This window comes from Pinus tabuliformis, chromosome 2_2 (assembly GCF_031772625.1).
Source record: "Pinus tabuliformis cultivar Carrire ecotype Pingquan chromosome 2_2, CPIR1, whole genome shotgun sequence".
In the NCBI taxonomy this organism is placed as follows: domain Eukaryota; kingdom Viridiplantae; phylum Streptophyta; class Pinopsida; order Pinales; family Pinaceae; genus Pinus; species Pinus tabuliformis.
In genome coordinates, this window is record NC_142300.1 from 687,275,361 (window position 1) to 687,297,090 (window position 21,730).

The following is a 21,730-nucleotide window of genomic DNA, read 5'->3' on the forward strand; positions in this document are numbered from 1 at the left end:
AATGCCTATTCAAATAAGGTTATTGGATGAGCTCAAACCTTTTCCATTGATGTCAAAGGGGGAGTGAATGAGGAGTTTTTTTGTAACACCCTCCTCCCACATCTACCCAAGCAACTGACCAACTGGGGTAAACACGCGACCAGAGGCCACTATGATATGGTTCAACCTCCTAAGTCATATTAAGGAAGTGGAACCGATGGAAACACACCATACAAACATTCAAAATCAACATTACAACCCTCAGGAACCAATCCACTCTTTTAGGCAGCCAACCCCTCGGTCCCACTAAACTTTTGGAAAAATTTACCTCTCGATGCTCTCATGCTATGGTCATGGTAGCATTCAGGAACATTTGGATTCTCTCACATGCTTGCAAGCCAGTGTACAGGGACTATTTTTGTCAGTTATGTGCTCACATCCTCGAGAATTAAGCCACATTTTCAAGCCTAGAGCCCAGGTCACTGCCCAGAATTGAATGACATCTTCAGAACAATAAAATAACAGAGAAATGACAGTAAAAATGCGATCACTTGAATAAGACCTTGACTAGACCCCTACTAGCCAGGAATTTCATCAAACATATCATGAGTATGTAATCTGTAGGTGTAAATAACATATCTGAGCATAATGGTCTCATACTTAGCTGAGAATTGATAAGAAACATTGATGCCTCAACACATCAACTGCCATTTCATCCATTAGGTCACAGATACATTGATCGTTCATTTACAAGTAAAAGCACGATGAGAGCCATACATTGCTACTGTCATAAAACACATAAATAACCAACATAATAGCAACATAAATACTCATGAAATCATAGCCATATAAACCACATATAAGCCAATATAATACAGAGAAATTTACAAGGATAAATAACCTCATATTGATGATGCAAAATCCAAACACAGGATGGGACTTCCACGTTCCACTTGACCGTAGAATGGCTGAACCAAATTTCTCTTCATCAATTCACCCCTGTGCCATATTCCAAGCACGAATGTGGGATTTCATAGAACACATCAATCCAAAACCATCCAGGGCTTCCAGAGGTCATCCACCTCAACACATCAAACAGTGATTCCACCTCATGGTCAGACATCACAAAACCATCATCAAATTTGTCTCCATCCAAGCCTTGCAGGACTTCGAGAGAGTTTGTTCCAACCAAGGCTTCCAGGACTAGTATCTCAACCCAAAGATGCCGCCGGGCTTCCAGAGCATTTGTCCAACAAAGGCTTCTAGGACTAGTAACTCAACCCACCAAGGGATTCTAGAGGATTTGTCCAACCAAGGCTTCCAGGACTAGTAACTCAATCCAAGCTGTTACTGGGCTTCCAGAGCGTTTGTCCAACCAGGGGTTCTAGGAACTGATAACTCAACCCAAGATAAGGAAACATGAGAACCAACCAAAAAAAATGAAATAAACCCACAATTTCCATGGCTATCTATGAAATGGAAAGTGTTTTGAAATCAGCTCACAAAAAGATAGAAAAGATAGATCAATGACTTAGAAATCAACCTCTTCGACGGGGAAACCTCCTTTACATTACACAAATGAACAATTCATGGATGATACAAATGACAAAACCTCCTTTCTATATATAGGAGTCTAAGGGGTCACAATATAATCAAAGCCGACATAACAATAATATAAGGGCACAAAAATAATAATAGTGGGCTTCTATGTGGCACAATAATAACAATATGGGGACAATAGGGGCACAACAATAAAAATAAGGGATACAATGACATTAGTAATGGGGGATTCACTAGTATTATAGGGACCTAGTGTTGAACCTCAGAATTACCCTCTACCTTAACAATTTTTCTCACCTTTTTCCATCACTTTCTCATAAGATTACAGACCCCAATCAATGATAAATGCTAAGTTTTGTCTTAAGGAAAGCATTAAAGTGATTGCTATATTATATTTTCATGTTCTTGCTATTTTAGTAGATTTTTGCAATTTAGCTACAGAACGCAGCCCATTCTGCAGCTAACTGTGGATTCCATAGCTACTCTCATGGTTTGGCAGGTTCCAGGTGTCAAATGAAGAATTGGGCCACATGGGCATTTCTAGAATCATTACCACATGGATTCTATCATATTCACTCGGTCCAGATTGACAGAAAAGCGAACCTAAGATCATGGTCAAATATGGAGTCAAAATACGTTATCCAGAAGTAGTAGGACTCTTGATTCACTTTTTCATAGGAAATCAAGAGTCCAACAGTCCTATTGCAAATCTAATTCAAATTAGACACATGTAGCAGGTTTATCTCACAAACAATTATGCTATTTTCCTTTAAATATCGGTTACATAGAACTAAGAACCAGTTCAAAAATTAAGTGTTAAATTCAGGTTTTTTGCTGATACTTTGTAGTCAGACTTCATTTTAGCATAATATAAAGTTCATGTGGTGAATGATTGGTTAAGAGCATCTTTAACTAGCTAGTAGTCCAGCTAAATTAGTTGCAGAGGGCCCTTGCATTGGAGGAGGTTTTTCATTTGTTATTTTTAGTTCAATTTCCATTACTCTGTTTTCAGCAAATCTGTTTTCTAATTAGGAAAGTATTCCATTCCAGTTTTTGATCAATAGCATAGTGATAAATCACAATTGTGCAACCTTGTTCTTATAAGATATTTCATGGAGAAAAACGACTTTGTTTCCAATCTGAATTAAGATTGAAGTGATAGGAACACACAATTTCTTAGTTTTCTTATTGTTTTATCATTCATTTTCTTAGAACAAAATTGTCAATTAACTGTGTTAATGGATGTTTTCAAAAGCCATTTCAAGATGATGATGATCCTAACTAAAGGGTTAAATGTCTAATTCATACAGTGATTGAAAGTACTCAGTACATTGTTATTAGCTTCCTAGGAACTTAGGAACTAAGGAATAATTGACTTCTTACACAACACTTCAAGAGGGTAATGCTTCACATTTGAATGTTGGATAAAGTTAAAATTGCATTAGTTGTTTACAATTATTTTTACATGCTTTCACCCTTTTGCTTTCAGATTCTCACTTAGTTGCATACTCTTCTTATTTTTCTAGGATGTTAAAGTACAGATAGTTGCTTATACTCCATCTCAAGAAGATCATACTTCATAATTGAATGCTAAAGTAACCAGAAGTGCTTTAATTGATTTCATTTTCTATATTTACTTCAAACAAACACTGCAATTTTATTTTTGGTTTTAAGAATTAGATCCATGGATTAGGACTAATGATAACGTAAGATAGATGCTCTGTTTTCCAAAATAGGTTCTAACTAGCCAACAATTTTGGGTTTAAAGAATTAGATTAACTTAGGAACATTTCTTTAGATCCACTTAAATCTTCTCATAGTTTTAGGTTGAACATTCTTAGACATCAAGGAATGAAAACCCTCCAAAAACAACATAAAATATACAACAACGAAGTAAGAAAAGGTTAACTAAGCACATATAGTGCACCACACTTCATCAGTTTACAAACCTCAGTTGATAATTTATGCAAGAAATTTAGGACACTAAATTGACTAAACTTTTTGGCACCACTGTTGGGGAAGTGTAATTAGGTAAACTCATCTCTTACATCTAAAAAAATGATATGCGTAGAGAAAGAGACTCTAGGGTAGATTCATATCTAGAGGCAAGAGTTTAATTCCTACAACACCACTTACTCCACCAAGACTAATAAGTGATACACCTCCATCTCAAACTCATATTCCACATTTTACTGGCCATAGAATTCCTGAAGTTTTAAGGTCAGAAATCCAAGTAAGAGGATCTCCTACTTCATCCACTGAGGCAGTCCTAGAGGAAGAAAATATTGGATCTCCAATAGAAGGAGTAACCTTTTTCACCTCTACAGGGGAACATATTTTAGTTGAAGAATTAGAAATTCCTAGTGGAGAGAAAGAAAGAGAATCCTTCTTCAATACATCATTGATAGAGGAACCAGAGGAAGAGTAATTAACCTTGGAAATTGAATCTTATATAAGCTCTGAAGAATCTATAATGGCAAGAAGAGAAGGAGAAGAAGAAGTTATAAATGGAGAAAATTTACTATTTGGAGGAGGAAGTGGTGGAGGAAATAGGGAAGTTGATAATTCTTTTGGAATCCCTATAGTTGATGAAAATACAAATGCCACAATGAAAAATATCTCACCTTTTTTCCTCCCAAATTTCCATGGATTAAAAAGTGAAGACCCTGAAACCTTCTTATTTGAATTTGAAGTCTTGTGCAAAACTAATGATTATTTACAAGACTCTCAAAAGCTTAAGTTGTTTCCTTCAACATTGAAAGGATCTACTTTAAAATGGTTCATGAGGTTGCTCACTCAGTCTATTAGGATATGGAATGACATGAAGAAAACATTTTTGGAAAGGTATTTCGATTATTGCAGGCCTATCAATCACAAGGATGGAGTGTTTAAAATGATGCGAAAAGAGGATGAAAATTTGGAGGATTTAATTGGAAGGTTCAACTATAACATAAAAAGAGCAAAGATGGAGAACTTAGATCAAGATACTTTAAAAGCTCTTTTACTAAAAGCCATTAGAGATGAGTGGATAGACATCCTTAATATGATGGGGAAGGGAGATATCTCTCAACTCCCATTAAATGACATTGGAGAATTATCCATTCATCTCTCAAGGGGAAAAGCCAAAACTGGGAAATGTCCAAGAGATCCTTCTCTTATTAGAGTGAATAAATTTGCAACTGGATTAGTGAGTAGGGCAGAAATTGGAAACATGCTTGATGAATTTAAAACATATATTCTAGGGAGCCTTAGTGAAAATATAGACACCCTTAAGATACAAAATAAGTAGAAAGGCAAGACGGATGCTTTAGCTATTTTCTGTCCCAAATGCAGAAAGAAACATGCTTTAAGAGAATGCCCTTTGGATGTAAAAATCATAGAGAATTTTGTGATGTGCTCATAAGACCATGAAACCAAGAGTTGTCCTTCAATTCCTGGTCTTAAGATTTTTTTTCAAGAAGAAAATCCAGCAAAATCTCTTTGCTTTGTCTCTAGAAGACCTTAGCAGGGGCCGCAAACCCAGGGTTTTAACAACCAAATGTATAATCAGCCCCTACCAAATTGAAATTCTTGGCAGCAACCTTGGCCTCAACCACAATCTCAATCTCAATTTCAACCTTGGGCTCAAGGAATGCAGAACCCCTATGGAAGATTCTCTCAATACTATCAATATCCTCCATCATATCCAAACTATCCTCCCCAACAAATTCCTCAACAAAATCAACAATCCCAACTTCAAAACCAAAGTTCTCAACTTTCACTACCATTCCCATAGAGAAAAAATCAGCTGCTTGCCTAACCATTACCATACCCCAACAATAAAAATCCTCAGAATACCTATATGTTGGAAGGACAACAATTTCCAACCTATATGATCACTCCTTTAGATCTTAATGATGTCCAACTAAGATATGGGAGGACATTAGAAAAGAAAAAGCCTTCTGTAGTTATTCAAGAACAAGACAATTATGATGAAGATTCTCTACAGCCAAATAAATGTTTTGAAGAAGGAACATCTCTTCAAAACCAAAAAAATGAAAATGAAAAACAAAAAGAACCAATAAACACAACTCCTATCATAGAGAAATCATCAATATCTACTTCTACACCTCCTTTTCCTGAAAGATTACAAGTTGATAGAGGGGTACAAAAACATATTATGTTTCCTAATTATGATTTTCTAGATGAATTGAAAAATGTCTGTATGAAAATCCCTTTGTTACAAGCCGTTAAGGAAATTCCAATTCTAGTTAAAACAATAAAGGAGTTGAGCATGAAGAAACGAGGAAGAAAGATAAAAGAAGTAAATAGAATTCAACTTGTAGGAAAAATAGCATACATTATGATGGGAAAAATTGCCATACAAAAAAAATTAGATCCAGGAAGTCCAATTGTAAAAACACATATCAATGGAGTTGAAATTCCAAATACATTGATTGATTTAGGAGCAACATAAACATCATGAGCAAACAAACCATGGAACAACCCAAGCTTCCTAATCTTATTTATACACCTACATTACTGCAATTGACAGATAGATCTATAATCAAACCAGATGGTGTGTTAGAAGATATTTCAGTGTCCTTAGACTCTTGGGAGTACACTGTTGATTTTATGATCTTAACTCCTAAGAACAATTTAGGAGGACATCCAATTATATTGGGAATACCTTGGTTTGCTACAACTGATGCTTTCATTAGCTGTAGATCTGGTGATATGTATATCTCTGATGGTAGCTCAACTAAGAAATTCACTCTATATCCTCCAGCAAGAACAATCACAGAGATAGATGACAAAGAATGGATTGAGGATGAAAATGATATTCAACCTCTATTTACTATTTCAACCATTAGTGAAGATAGTCAAATCTTAAATACAATGGAAAATTTTGAATCATATCCAGAATATGAACATGATCAATTTCAAGAAAAATCTAATATTGAATATTTGTCATCTAGGCAGATTTATCTTTATTCTATGGAATAATTTGGTAGCTCTACAGTTGAAATCTTTCCAGGAAAAACATTGAACATAAACAATAAATTGGAAAAAGTACAACAGGAAAAGCTAATCAAAACATTACAACAACATTCTTCTGCATATGCATGGGAATACACTAACATGAAAGGAATTAGTCCTAAGACTTGTATACATCACATCTACATTGAGGAAAATTGTAAACCTATCAGACAACCTCAAAGAAGGATGAACCCCAATCTTAGGGAAATATTGAAGGAGGAGTTGCAAAAATTGCTGAATGTAGACTTCATTTACCTAATTTCAGATAGCCAGTGGGTTTCCCTCTAGTGATTGTGCCTAAAAAGAATGGTAAATGGAGGGTATGAATTGATTATTGAGAATTGAATAAAGCTACCCTAAAAGATCATTTTCCTTTTCCTTTTATAGATCAAGTGTTATATATATTAGTAGGTAAGAAATATTTCTCATTCCTGGATGGTTTTAGTCGTTACAATCAAATTCAGGTAGCAACTGAAGATCAAGATAAAACTACATTTACCTGTCCAGGGGGAACTTATGCTCACCGAGTAATTCCTTTTGGATTGTGCAATGCACAAGCAACATTCCAAAGGGTAGTACTAGGAATTTTTTCTGATCTAATACATGATAGTGTGGAGTTGTATATGGATGACTTTACAGTTTATGGGAATACATTTAAAGAAGCTTTAGAAAATGTGGAAAAGTTTCTTAAAAGATGTAAGGAAGCAAACCTTTCACTAATCCATGAAAAATGTTTTATGATGTTTACAGAAGGGATTGTTTTAGGACATCACATTCTAGGAGATGGAATTAAAGTTAATAAATCTAAAGTTGAAGTCATCTCTAAGCTACCAATTCCAAATTATCAAAAGGATGTTAGAATTTTTCTAGGATTCACAGGATATTATAGAAGATTTATACAAAATTTCACTAAACTAGCATCCCCACTCTTCAAATTACTCATCAAAGATTGCGAATTCAATTGGAATCTTGATTGCTAGATGGCATTTGAGACTTTAAAAGAAAAACTTTATGAAGCACCCATCCTAAGAGGTCCAAATTGGAAACTACTCTTTCACATTTCAACAGATGCTTCAGATATAGCTCTAGGAGCTATATTAGGACAAAAAGATGTGATCCCGTACGCCATCTATTACACAAGCAAGAATTTGACTCCCACTGAGTTAAATTACACTGTAACTGAAAAAGAATTCTTATTTTTTGTTCATGCTATCAACAAATTCAAACATTACATAGCATACTATGAAACCTTTGTTCATACAGACCACTCTACAATTAGATACTTAATGAATAAACCTATTACTAATTGCAGAGTTACAACATGGCTATTACTCTTGCAAGAATTCAACATCACTGTTCTAGATAAACCTGGAAAACAAAACACAGTTGCTGATTTCTTGTCTACAATTCAAAATATCAAAGATGACACTCCAGTTGAAGATAAATTTCCCGATGAATATATTTTTGCAATAACTACCCAGACCCCTTGGTTTGCAGATATTGCCAATTACTTAGTCAGAGGAAAATTACCTTCACATTTGTTTCCTACGGAGAAAAGAAAAGTCATTCAAATAAGTGCAAGATACTCATGGATTACTAATGAATTGTATAAAACAGGTCCATATCTCAAGATCAGAATATATGTTCGAGAAGATGAAATGCCTGAAATTCTTAAGGCATGTCATGATGAATCTTTTGGTGGAAACTTTGCTGACAAGAGGACAACCTATAAAATCCTTCATTTAGGATATTATTGGCCATCCATCTTTAGAGATGCTAAAGAATATGTCAAAAGGTGTGATAGCTGCCAAAGGGTAGGAAAACCTGCTCCTTCAGATGAGATGCCACTGTAAACTCAAGTACTTATTGAACCTTTTGAAAAATGGGCCTTGGATTTTTTTGGATCAATTAATCTTCCATCTAAACAAAAGAAATATATTTTGGTATGGACTGATTATGTCACTAAATGGGTAGTGGCTAAAGCAATACCTTTTTCTAATGAAAAATATGTAGTTAATTTTCTTTTCGAGGATATATTCACTCGTTTTGGTGCTCCAAGAGAAATTGTGACAGATCAGGGCTCCCAATTTACATCTAAAAACAAGGCTTTTGGAATATTACAAGATCAAACACAGAAAGTCTACTCCTTACCATCCGCAAGCAAATGGTCAAGTTGAATCTAGCAATAAGGTGATTGAAGGAATTCTCACTAGGACTGTACATCTACATAGAAGAGATTGGGCAAAAAGGCTTCCTGAAGCCTTATGGGCCTACATAACTACACAAAGGAACACAACAGGACATACTCCCTATGAACTTGTTTATGGGAAGCAAGTCTTGTTTCCTATAGAGTTCCAAATCATAACCTTCAAGATGGCAGTCCATTTGGGACTTGATTTATCAGAAGCATAGAAACATAGATTGGAGCACTCAATGAGCTTGATGAAATTAGACAAGATGCAGTTCAAAGAAACATTATAGTCTAGCAGCAAGGGGCTAAATGGCATGATAATCATATCAAGGAAAATAAGTTTCAAGTAGGGGATTGGGCACTTTTGTTCAATTCAAAATTCGAAAATTTTCAAGGAAAGTTTCAGACTCATTGGCTTGGACCATATGAGATTGAAAAAGTCTTCGATAATGGAGCAGTGAAGATAAGGACAATAGATGAAAGAAAAGTACATCTTCTTGTGAATGGTCATCGATTGAAGATATATCATAAGCCAATTTCAAGAGAGGATTTTATCAAGATTTTCCAGGATAACAATGAAATGAAGTTGGTGAAAAAGAATTCTTCTTCTTCACTAACTTAGCTTTTATTTTTCCTATATATAAAAAAAATAAAAAATAAAAATATATAATAAAAAAATAAAAATAAAAATATAAAAACAAAAAAAATGTATAAGTATGAAAACCAATCATTGATTGGCATACTTATACAGAAAATACAGGATGAAAATCAAAGATTTTTGACATCCTATATTTTCCATTTCTTTTCTGTAATAAGTAGTGACATAAAGCTACATTCATTTGCAGTTCATAATCTACAAATCCATTTCATTTTACAGTTTCATTCCATCTCACTCCATTTTCATTTCATTTTTCAGTTTCATTCCATTTCACCATCATATTCCATTTCCATTCCATTTCACATTTAGGTTCCATAGCCATACTTCAATTTTTTTACAAATCATGTTCTGTAGCTGATTCCATTTTGCAGCTAATTCGATTCTACAACCATATCTCATTCAGCAACTCTGACACAATTGTACAGCTTACAAAAAAATGATGATTGCAAGGAATTGAAGAATTATGTTTTTAAGACCAACACGCTAAAAGGGTACCTAAGGATCAACACCAAAGAAAACAACAAATGAAAAGGTTAAGTTCTAAAAGGTAAAGTGAAAATATTTATTTTAATAGCAAGGTTAAAACATAAAGCATGTATAATATGGATATTCATATGTTTCCTTGACAAATCATCATTTGATTTGATTGTGATCTCCATCACACTACATATCCACCACATCCTCAATATTTTGCATAATGGTCCATAATTGACTTGTTGATCATTAACGGTCATGACTACGACGTGCCATACTTGTCTACATTTCTTCAAGACCCCTACCATCTATTTATTCATACCAACCCGCAATTCCTTTCACTATATTCGTAGACAATTCATAAAACACGGAAGGATCATTCTGAAGGTTGAGAACTTTGCATAGTAGAAGGCATGGGGCTAATTTTCAGATCAGAATCGGTAGGAGAAAAGTACATGGAAGGATACCCAAAGCTCAAAGAAATGTTGCAAAATGCTGGATGGCTTAAATTCATCAAGAAATTTGATGATTTTCATAAGGAGATTGAAAAATCCTTTGCTCGATCTTTTGATGGCACAAAGGCAGAAATTGGAGATATCAAGTTTGCAGTGACTGAGTCATTCATGGCCGAGGCGAAAGAACCTCCCAGGCATGGTGAAAGATGGTTCAAGAACAAGGAGTTCCATAATGAATCATGGAAAGTAATACTCAAAAACCCAGGTATGGATGTCTTCGTTTTTTGAAAAGGTATCCCCAACTCATCTCTTCAAAGTAAATGGAGGAACATGCTCTTGATTTTACAGAAATTTATCACTTGTGAAGGGAGGCTTGGTTGCATGTATGTCTACCATATCCTTTTACTGATGATTTTCTTAGAAAAATGGTAAATTAATCTTCCTTTCTTCTTGCTAAATAGTTTAAAAATGATGGCCTCAAATGTGCAAAAGAAAATACAGTCCATAGATACAACCATGTATCATCATGGGTTGATAAAGATATTGGTTGAATTTCATTTAAAAAGCATAGGTGATACCTGGGAGAATTTCCTTATTAGAAACCATTTTCAAGAAGCACCAGAGTCACCTAAAGAAGATAATGTCATAAGAAGTAGAAGAAAGAAAACATAGATAACTACTAAAAACAGACCTAAATCTTCATTGCAGGAGGATGATGAAAAGTCAATCTTTGAAGAACTAACAGAGATCAGAAAGAAAATCAAGACAAAAGGGAAGATAAGAAAGGAGAAAAAGGTTACAAATGAGGAAAATGTAAGTCCTCCACCACCTAGAAGGAGCTCTAGACTCCGAGGTTTGATGAAGAAAACATCATCAAAAGAGACAGAGTTTATAAATTTAGATGAGGAAACCCCAGTACCATCTCCTATTAACATCTCTTCTGCACACAGTCCTCAAAATTATCCTGTTTATCAGTTTGAAGGTAGTCCCAGTAGAAGATCTCCAGGCATAGACCCAATAAAACAACAAATATATGATTATATATAATCACTGGAGAAGAGGAGTGCCTCAAAGAACCCAAAACCTTCTGTCAATCCACAAGAACCTCTAATTGATTCTATCAAATAGGATATTTATGAATTAGATATATTGAACAAACATATCAAATAGGAAAAAGAGATCTTGAAGGGACAAAATAAATTGGACAAGGAAATTCATGATAATACCGTTCTGCATCTAGGACTGTCGTATAAGAAAAACAGGAAATTGAAAAGAAAGAATAAGGTTTTGAATAAAGCAGTCATTAACCTCAAGTACAAGCTTCTTATGAGAAGACTTAGAATGGCAGTCACTTCAAAGAAGAACAAAAGAAGGAAATTGGATGTACTAGTAGAGGTGTCTGAGAAAATGTAGTAGGGAAGAAGAACTCACATTTTTGGCAAATTGCATGAGGACATGCAATAATTTTGCAGTGGGGGTATGTTGAACCTCAGAATTACCATCTCCTTTACTGTTTTTCTCACTTTTTTCCCTCACTTTCTCATAAGATTACAGACCCCAATTAATGATAAATGCTAAGTTTTGTCTTAAGGAAAGCATTAAAGTGATTGCTATATTATATTTTCATGTTCTTGCTATTTTAGTAGATTTTTTCAATTTAGCTACAGAACGCAGCCTATTCTGCAGCTAACTGTGGATTCCATAGCTACTCTCATGGTTTGGCAAGTTCTAGGTGTTAAATGAAGAATTGGGCCACATGGGCATTTCTAGAATCATTACCACATGGATTCTATCCTATTCACTTGGTCCAGATTGACAGAAAAGCAAACCTAATATCATGGTCAAATATGGAGTCAAAATACGTTATCCGGAAGCAGTAGGACTCTTGATTCACTTTTTCGTAGGAAATCAAGAGTCCAACAGTCCTATTGCAAATCTAATTCAAATTAGACACCTGTAGCAGGTTTATCTCACAAACAATTATGTTATTTTCCTTTAAATATTGGTTACATAGAACCAAGAACCAGTTCAAAAATTAAGTGTTAAATTCAAGCTTTTTGCTGATACTTTGTATTCAGACTTCATTTTAGCATAATATAAAGTTCATGTGGTGAATGATTGGTTAAGAGCATCTTTAACTAGCTAGCAGTTCAGCCAAATCAGTTGCAGAGGGCCCTTGCATTGGAGGAGGTTTTTCATTTGTTATTTTTAGTTCAATTTCCATTACTTTGTTTTCAGCAAATCTGTTTTCTAATGAGGAAAGTATTCCATTCCAATTTTTGATCAATAGCATAGTGATAAATCACAACTGTGCAGCCTTGTTCTTCTAAGATATTTCATGGAGAAAAACGACTCTGTTTCCAAAGTGAATTAAGATTGAAGTGATAAGAATACACGATTGCTTAGTTTTCTTACTGTTTTATCATTCATTTTCTTAGAAAAAAATTGTCAATTAAACTGTGTTAATGGATGTTTTCAAAAGCCATTTCAAGATGATGATGATCCTAAACTAAATGGTTAAATGTCTAATTCATACGGTGATTGAAATTACTTAGTACATTGTTATTAGCTTCCTAGGAACTTAGGAACTAAGGCATAATTGACATATTACACAACACTTCAAGAGGGTAATGCTTCACATTTGAATGTTGGAGAAAGTTAAAATTGCATTAGTTGTTTACAACTAATTTTACATGATTTCACCTTTTTGCTTTCAGATTCTCACTTAATTGCATACTCTACTTATTTTTCTAGGATGTCAAAGTACAGACAATTGCTTATACTCCATCTCAAAAAGATCATACTTCATAATTGAATGCTAAAGTAACTAGAAGTACTTTAATTGATTTCATTTTCTGTCTTTACTTCAAAAAAATACTGCAATTTCATTTTTGGTTTTAAGAATTAGATCCATGGATTAGAACTAATGATAAGATAAGGTAGATGCTATGATTTCCAAATTAGGTTGTAACTAGCCAATAGTTTTTGGTTTAAAGAATTAGATTAACTTAGGAACATTTCTTTAGATCCACTTAAATCTTCTCATAGTTTTAGGTTGAACATTCTTAAACATCAAGGAACGAAAACCCCCCAAAAACATATGGAAATACTGGATATGGATTTGGACAGGATGGTGGCTCAGCCCCCGTATCTTCCCCAACATAAAATACAAAACAACGAAGTAAGAAAATGTTAACTGAGCACATATAGTTCATCACACTTCATTAGTTGATAATTTATGCAAGCAATTTAGGACACTAAATTGACTAAACACCTAACATGCCCTTCTCCTTCAAAAAAGTGTTGTCCTCAACGCTTGAGTAGTTCTGGATGCTTCTGTATAAAATTCTCATCCTCCCATGTGGAATCTTCAATGGGTATGTTCCTCCACTTGATGAGATACTTTGAAATTGATCAATTTCATAGCTGTCAAGTTCTTCTTTATGTGACTGCTTTAGGTTCCAATATGATTTTTACTTCCTCATTGAGTTTTGGAAATATTGTTTGAACTGGGAGCTTGTCACCTATAACCTTCTTTAAGCATGAAACATGGAAAACTGGGTGCACTCAGGAAGCTGCAGGAAGCTCCAATTTGTATGCCATAGTATCTATATTTTGCAACACCTTGTACGAAACATAATACTTTGGTGATAATTTATTATCCGTCTTAGCTTTCTCAAGGGACATTTGTTTATATGGTTGTAGCCGTAGGAATACCCAATCACCTACATCAAAACTTCTTTCACTGTGATGTTTATCTGCCTGCTGTTTTATTCTATTCTGCACCAAAGTGAGGTTATCCTTTAAGAGTTGAACTTGTTGTTGATGCTCGATTTGATCCTCCACTATTTGAACCTTAGAATTTTCTCTTAAATATGATGTGATGGACAGTGGATGACATCCATAAAGTGCCATAAATGGGGCCATTTTTGTTGCAGTATGGAAGGAAGTGTTATACCACCATTCAACCACAGGAAACCATTTGACCCATTATGTATGTTTATCAGATATAAAGAAACAAAGATATCCTTTCAAAAATTTGTTTGCTATCTCATTTTTCCCATCAGATTGAGGGTGATAAGATGAGCTATGAGCTAACTGAGTACCAAGGCTAGAAAATAATTCTGTCCAAAAATTTCTAGTGAAAATGGGATCTCTCTCGCTTACAATAATCTTTGGGTTTCCATGTAGCTTTTGAATGAGTGCCCACACTTCTTTGTCATTCTTCCATTCATCCCTTGCTTCGTTTATCCAATCTGGTTGGATAATAGAAATGGCGCAAAGGGATCAAAAGGATTGCTGCAATCAAGAGGACTGAGAGAAGAAAGAATTGTATTCTGTGCATCTTGACAACCAAAAAAGGAAGGAAAATCGGAGGTTGTGTTCTTGATTAGAGTTTTCAAGTATAGGGTAATCTAAGGAGAGGGTGGGTGCATTACTTATACTTGGTGGATTAGGGTGTGAATTTGAAATGGAGTAAGAGAGAGTCGGAGAAAGATAAGTAGTTGGGAAGTCATTGACAATTTGAGAGAGAGTTGTTCCAAAATCAGGGCTACCATCGCATGAACAAATAATTGTTTAAGGTTTTTATTTTAACTTAAGGTGGATGAGGATTTATTGATTTTTATTTTATTTTTTAATTGAGGGTCTAGATTGATTCTCAAGAGATTATGCTCAACATATTAAAGTCTTAATGTTTATCAATGGTTGTAGTGTATTAAAGAGTTTGTTAGGTTGCATTGACTTTTAATCAATTTAAAAAATTATATTCGTGCCACGTGGCTCTCCACCCACCAATTTCCTAGGGATTTGAAACTATTCCAATTCTAATAAGTTCCTCCATGGTAAGTTCTTCATTATTGTTTATAACATTCATTTATATAAGCAAATTTTATTTAACAAAGTGGTCCATTACTTTTAATAAATTAAAAAAATTAGATTCGTGCCACTTGGCTCCCACCCACCAATTTCCTAGGGATTTGAGATTATTCCAATTCTAATAAGTTCCTCCGTGATAAGTTCTTCATTATTATTTATAAAATTAATTTATAATTTTGTTTTTTTAAATTAAAGTTGACCAATAACCTTTTTATACATGATTAATCAAATAAATATATACATTAGTAAAACATTTTTTATATTACAATAATTTTTTTGATTATATTTATAAAACTTTCAACTATATCAATCACATTAATATTTTTAATATAATATACTCATCATTAACACAACCTATCATTAACCTAACCTAGAAAATAATTTACTACTCAATACTTTTTAACCGCCACAATAGTGGTAGTTGACAATTCACGATATTTCTATTCAATACTTTTTAACAGACACGACAGTGGATTGACCAATCACGATATTTACAAATCGCAGAAGTTTTAAAGATGTTTGTTTGTTTGTTTGTTTGTTTTTTTTTTGGTTATTTTAAGGGTATATTGAATTGATCTCAGGTCATCAACAAAGATGATTAACACAACCTTTTGGGTATTACTATTTAATATTTTTTAAATGGAGTTGTTTATAATGGGATTTTTTTGGAGTTTCTAGTGGTAGAATTTGGTAGAAAAAATTAAGTTAAAATTTTGATTTGTGTTATTTAAATTAGTTTTTTAATTGTATATATGGATTCAACACCATGAAAAATTTCTAAAGCACTTCTATTTTATAGAATTTACCCATCAATCTTGTGATTTCAATAAATTCTTGCTGAATGAAAATTAAACTAGAAAAATCTACTAGAAATCCATAAAAAAAAACTGCCAAAAAATCACACAAAAAACAACTCTTTTTTAAGGTTCACAATATTTCTATTCAATACTTTTTAACATACACAATCGGGGGTTCAACCAATCACGATATTTACAAATCGTTTATTGATAGCGAAACTTTGCAGAAGTTTAAAGATGCTTTTATTTGGTTATTTTAAGGGTATATTGTGTTTGGGAGAATAAAATAAAATAAAAATAAAATAATAGTTTTATATATTCAATTTATATAATTTGAATGTTGAATAATTTTGAATTTATTTTTACTATAATTTAAATGTTAAAATATTATATGTTTATTAAAAATAATAATATCATATTTTAATTAAAAAAAATTATATTGTTAAAATATTATAGTAAATATTTTAAAAACTATTTTTAATTTCTTATTTTACACACAGGATTTACATTGTATGTTTATAAGGTAAACTAACATAGTTATATAAATTAAATGGTTGGCAAATGAAGATAAACGTCAATCCATAATAAGCTTCAAAACACTGAGTCCATAATACATTGGACATTGTTAAAATAAAAAAAACAAAAACATAAAAAATGATTAAATTATAACTTTATTATTATAAGTATTATTATTTACAAAAATAATTAATATATAAGTTAAATATATATATATACATTTAAAATAACATGGAACAAGATTCTTGTCTATATAAATTCTCAATCTATAAATAGTCTTTATTACAATACCATCGACGCATACCTCATGCCAAAAAAATCATAACTCACTTCAAATGACACTTGTTCATATGATTTTTTTTCTAATTAATCAATTCAATTAAAAACGAAAGAGAGGCTCCTCGATAGGGTGAGCGAATGGATGGATGAGGCCATCAAGGAGGTTGCTCATCACCTCATCAACTAGCTTGGCTGTTAAGGTGGGGTGGTATGGAACACCTCTACCATGCATACTCATGTGCAAATTAAATTCATTTCAATGGAAGGAAAGTATAATTTACCTGGTTTGACGATGGAGGAAAGACATACGAAGGAGGGTATGAATCCCATGTGGCGACAAAGTCTCTAGTTCTATGGCACTATAAATGGAATTACCTTAAGTTGTATGTGCGTCTTGTTTGTTTCTTTGGATAGGGGTGAAGATAGGAGACGTTGTTCATTCTTGCAATGATGGTTTGGTTAACTAGAGGCCATGTGCTGAATCCTGACAAAATCAATGTGATGCTAAGACTTTTCAGTTCTAGTGCATCTGGGATCCCAACACAATGGTTCCTTGACTTTCACAACAATAGTTGGGTCCCGAAATTAAGGTGTTGGCGACATTCTCCAACATAACTGAGTGCCAATCGAGTTTGATTCTTGGTTTACAGTACCAGAACAAGTTATGGTTAATTGTTCACCATCTTGGTTTTACCTCTCAGTTGTATTGGTCTTAATTTTGGTAATTTTTTTTTCTTGACTCTTGTTGGAAAATTTTGGAGCTCTATAACCCCGTGTCTTCTTTTAGAAGTTGGGGTTTCTCTGGTCTGTCTAAGGTATTGGGGATGCAATTGGCAAGGTAGGTGTCAAACCAATACCTCTGTAGGACGCCCTCACTCATTTGGTTATTTCCTGGTACCTTGTCATCTTAATTTGGAATTTTGGCATTCAGATGGATTTTGTGGTGGATGTTTTGATTATTTCCTAGTTTTGGTTTCATGCTCTAAGAGTTTATTATTTCTAGTTGAGGTCCTCAATTCCTAGTTTAGGTTTGACGTCACTAGCCATCTTCTTGCTAGGTTTCACTCCTCATGTAGGATGTTTTGTGGAGGAATCCATGTCTTTCCACTAGAGCGCTGTGAGCTCCCAACCATCGATCTCTTGGGATTTTTTCTTGGGTGCATTTTGTATCTGTTCAAGTGGATGGTTATTCAAGAGTGGCTCAGGGGTTTGGATGTTTGGGTGAGTTTAGAATCTTCGGTGGGTATGTAGCCTTTGCGTCTCTAGGTCTTGTTGGTTTTTGGTTCAGATCACAATGCCACATCAACATGAAAAATCTAGGAGGGGGATGGGTGAGAGAGGACAACATGACAAACTTCAATTGGAGGAGCGAGGATAAGGTGATGTGGTTGATCCTATCTTAGCCCATGCTCCTCCTACTAAAGAACTTATCTCTACTCATGATTTATTTAGTAGTCAACTCATACACATCACTGTTAGCTTCACTCTCTTAAAAATCAATAATAAACCCAATTATTAAATTAAATAAATAAAATCATGAGAATTCCTCAAACTAAGGAGTCTAGTTTGGATGAGAGATTCTCTCCAACTAGCTCTCATAAATTAGTGTGTAAGTTGATAAATTGTCTCAATCAAGTGAGTCTAAGATAGACACACTATCTTAAGACCACTTACCCATGTATTTAAATGTATTATTAAATTATTTGAATAATGTGAATTATATGAGCATGAGAGACCACATGATGGCTCTCTGCGTTTAATTTTTGTGTGTTAATTTTGTGGATATGGTTATATGGCTTTGTGATTCTTCTTCATGTGGTATCAGAGTTAAGTTTTGAAGTTGTGTGTTTTGAGTGTTGGAGGTTCATTCATCCACCTCCGTTGGTGTGTACAATCAATATGAGGAATCTATGAATCTGTGGATGTGTACAGTCAATACATGATATTTTCTCTTTCACCAGACGAGTCAATAAAGTTATATAGAGAGATGGATTCTATTTTAACGTGTTGTTAATAAGCTATTCACCACACTGCGGGCCTTGTGCTTGGCACATCTTTGACATCTGAAAGCTCCCATTGCAAAACGCTGCTTCTGGTAGAGATCTCCATTGACAGAAACTGAAAGTCTTGACAGGATTGTCCTTGATTTGAGCAAGAGCTTCTTTCTCCCTCCGTCGGATCATCAACAAGGGATCAATATGTAGCTTTCGGATTGGGCCTTTTTTGTCCACAAAAAGTGCTCCCGGCACTGCCGCAAGCTTGCTCAATTCATTCCCCGTCTCATTATTCTGCAGTTTCACTGGCTTACCCAACGGGAAATTGTCAGAATTACTTCTACCCACGGCCAATCCAGAATCATATAGAAACTCCAAACGTTCCTGTTTAGGGACAAGACCAACCTGTGCAAAGGGCGTCTCTCAGATTTAATGAAACGTGGAGCAAAGCTTTCAACTGCATAATTTTCATGAGAAGAAAGAAGACCAGATTTTCTGTCTTTCTCGGCATCTTCAAATGATTCGAGATTTCTTCTTGCCCGCAGTGCTGCAGAGCACGTAGCGCCAGGTATGAGAGGTGCAGATTCCAATGCCTCCCTGCTTTATTGAAATCGTGGTACGTGTGTTGGTTCAAACAAATTAATGCAGATTCCAATGCCTCCCTGCTTTATTGAAATCGTGGTACGTGTGTTGGTTCAAACAAATTAAATGAGATGCACAAAATTTTATTTAAGAACAGTAACATTGATGGCCCCTACGCAAAGGATCTCAGAAATGCAAAGGCAGGTTTTGAGTTTATACAACGGATTTTTACGAGCAGCTCGATCCAAAGTTTTCCCCGAGCGATACATCTCAAAAATATAAGTTCAACAATTGTATTTGTGACAGCACCTGCCCTTTGGTAGGGAATCAACCCAGCCTGACTTAAATTGTTGGGTATTGGGGGACAACCAGGGCCAGTGAGTGGCGGCAACACTGCAGGTGGATACCGTGATTGAGCTGAAGAATTTGAAAAAGATGGTTCGGTGGGGTATTGTTGTGCTCCCCAGAAGGGTTTAAACATTGCGTTCAGCGTGGGATGCAGGCTGCTGTAAGTACATGGATCGTTGAAGATCTCGAAACCATCAGAATTCTTCTGCAATACAGAAGAATATTTGAAGATTCCGATTGCTCCAAATTTGAGTACGACTGCGTTAACCTCAATGCTCAATCTTCATCCTTTAGCATTGCCACTTGAAATGGCATCGCCTAATTTTTCAAAAGGAACGCTTTCTTTCATGGACACCTGAACTTCAACAACTCGCAATGCATCAGGTCTGGGGCGATACGATGCTTGAATTTGTTGTGTTTTTGCAAGGAGTTGAATTTCTTTCATGTTCTAATCGGAGCTCATTCAAACTCTTGATTTCCGAAGCAAGATCATTGCCACATGACTCGAACACTGCTTCAGGATGCTGTTCATCCATATCGATGAAAAGCCCTCTGAGTTGAGAACGATGATGAATATTCGTAGTGTGGCTTTCGTTATATTTGTTGGTGTAGAAGCTTTTGAAAAGACATCGTATGGTGGATGATACTTATGCATAAAGTGAATGGTGAGCATACCTTTACATACATAATTTGTAAAATTTAAAATGAAACGTGACTTTAAGTGACTTTATAAAGTTTTAATAATCGTTGTAATGGGAAGTGACTTTAAGTGACTTTATAAAGTTTTAATAATCATTTTAATGGGAAGTATGTAAAGGAATTTTTAAAGAGTGATCCTAAATTTTTTATGAGAGATAAGGTGGGTTATGAAAGTATTTTGAGCGATAAGTGAAGTTTTTTTTAAAGGGAAAGTCCATTGTTGTATTTTGAAGAAAGTTTTTAAGCAGAGTGTATTTTTATTGTTTGAAGAGAAGTTGCTTCAAGGGAGTGTGAGCTTGAATTTATCATTGCTTGAGAAGGTGAAGGTTGATGTAATTCACTACTTAATAAAGACATAATTTTTGTGATGCTTGTGTCTTAGATCCGCCCGAAATTGAATAAGGGGACCTTAAGTACACCATGTGTATGTTTGTGATGGCGCATGATTATTGATATTGTTTTTGTTTTGTGTCTAGTTTTGACACTAACCTTTCTGTGGTATCTTTCTAATATGGTACACACAACAAATTAGTGTATTACATGCACATAGTCAATTCCATTCAAGCTCCTATAATCAAGCTTAAGTACACAAGCACACAACGTCACATCATCAAATTGATAAGATGATCTTCCAAGCAAGCACATTTCATATTATGTAATCAAAGAAATCAAGTTAAGGACGCTACAAAATCAAGCATTTCAAGTCAAGACATTTCTGCATCAATATCCAATCAAGTTGTCATCTACATCAACAATTTTTTTGTAGCAATTCAACAACATTTTTTTTGGCAATTGCACTTGCACCATTTTTTAATAAGCTCAATACAAAACTGTAACTTGCAAATCATAATTTGTAAGTTGAATTGTAATCAAATTTGCATTGAGCTAAATTGTCTGGGTGCATTTTCGGTTGTAACTTGTTATACTCGTATACCAATAGGTGTCATATTGCATGATTGACTTGATGAGCTCTGCAATATGTTCATTCCTTTCCCTGTTGCAAAGGTTTTCCATATTATCAAAAATTTCAAAAAATTTAAAAAATGTAAAGAGGGTATACCGTAAAAGAAAAATCAAAAGGTAAAAAGAATAAAATGGTCAAAAAATGAGAAGAAATGAACCCCAAATAAAAATAGACCAGGAAAGTGTGCAAGTCCAAAATGCCACTACTTTTTCATTTTCTATAATAAGCATTGTGTGCAACTTGTTAATTCCTGCCACAATTGATGAAGAGTCAAACAGCTTAAACTTGGCTCATTCATATTTTAACTTTCCTGTTTTAGAGATAAAGAATAAAATCT